Below are 1150 nucleotides of genomic sequence, written 5' to 3'. Positions count from 1 at the left end.
TGTGGACTAATATGCTAATGAGTTCCTGCTGTTGGGTGTGGACTAATATGCTAATGAGTTCCTGCTGTTGGGTGTGGACTAATATGCTAATGAGTTCCTGCTGTTGGGTGTGGACTAATATGCTAATGAGTTCCTGCTGTTGGGTGTGGACTAATATGCTAATGAGTTCCTGCTGTTGGGTGTGGACTAATATGCTAATGAGTTCCTGCTGTTGGGTGTGGACTAATATGCTAATGAGTTCCTGCTGTTGGGTGTGGCCTATTATGCTAATGAGTTCCTGCTGGGCTTTTTCTACAAAAAATGCATAAATTGGTTTTCAGAGGCCTGCAGCATTCCAAGGTTGCAGAACTGGTAATCTGCACAAATGAAATCAATTTATGTCAGGCAGAATTGCTGCTGAACTGAATTCAAAGGTAGCTTGGATTTATGTGGAAATCATGCATGCATTTTAAGGTTAAATTATAAAGTGACCTATTTGTCAATTCAAAAACCTGGTACAAGGACACCTAAAAATGCCCTTTTGACTTGTTTTCCACATGCCAGAAACCTGCTACTTGTGCATTTAGAACTCCCTTCCTGGGTTTTTTTTTGCACATGCCCATCAACAACTTCTCCTGGAGAAGTACCTCAAGTGGCATGTGTGGATTCAAGCCCTAGGATTCACTGGCATGTACTGGTGAGGATTTTTTTTTCTTTGACAGATAAAAACAACATAGAAGAGATCGTTCATGATGAACAACAGAGCTGCATCCACATTCAATGGAATCTGGGTCTTACCTTTTTGCTTCTGGCATAGTCACCAAGCTTAAATAGCATTATCCTACCTCATATACACAAGGTATATCCCCAAAACCGCCCACGCTGGAACCTCAACCTATATCTCCTGGAGAATAGGGGGGGGGAAATATCACCATAGCAACTGCCTCCTCATTCTAAAGTTTCATTTGTCTCTGAAGGCCTGTAAGTTTCTCCTCATATATGGCTGCCACTTATTAATTTAAAATAAGATCTAACAATTAGTTCATCTACAGGAGGTTAATGCCTCCTTCAGTCCCTGCTGTTCCGCTTATGACTAGACAGTTTGAAATCTTGGCTATGGTTTCTGAAGAGCTAAACGACATTTTGCCAGCAGGGAATTCCTTTGAATAAA

The sequence above is a fragment of the Gekko japonicus genome, unplaced genomic scaffold (genome assembly GCF_001447785.1).
Source record: "Gekko japonicus isolate JY-2015 unplaced genomic scaffold, Gekko_japonicus_V1.1 scaffold17, whole genome shotgun sequence".
NCBI classification, from domain to species: Eukaryota; Metazoa; Chordata; class Lepidosauria; order Squamata; family Gekkonidae; genus Gekko; species Gekko japonicus.
Note: the sequence above shows the minus strand (reverse complement) of the source record.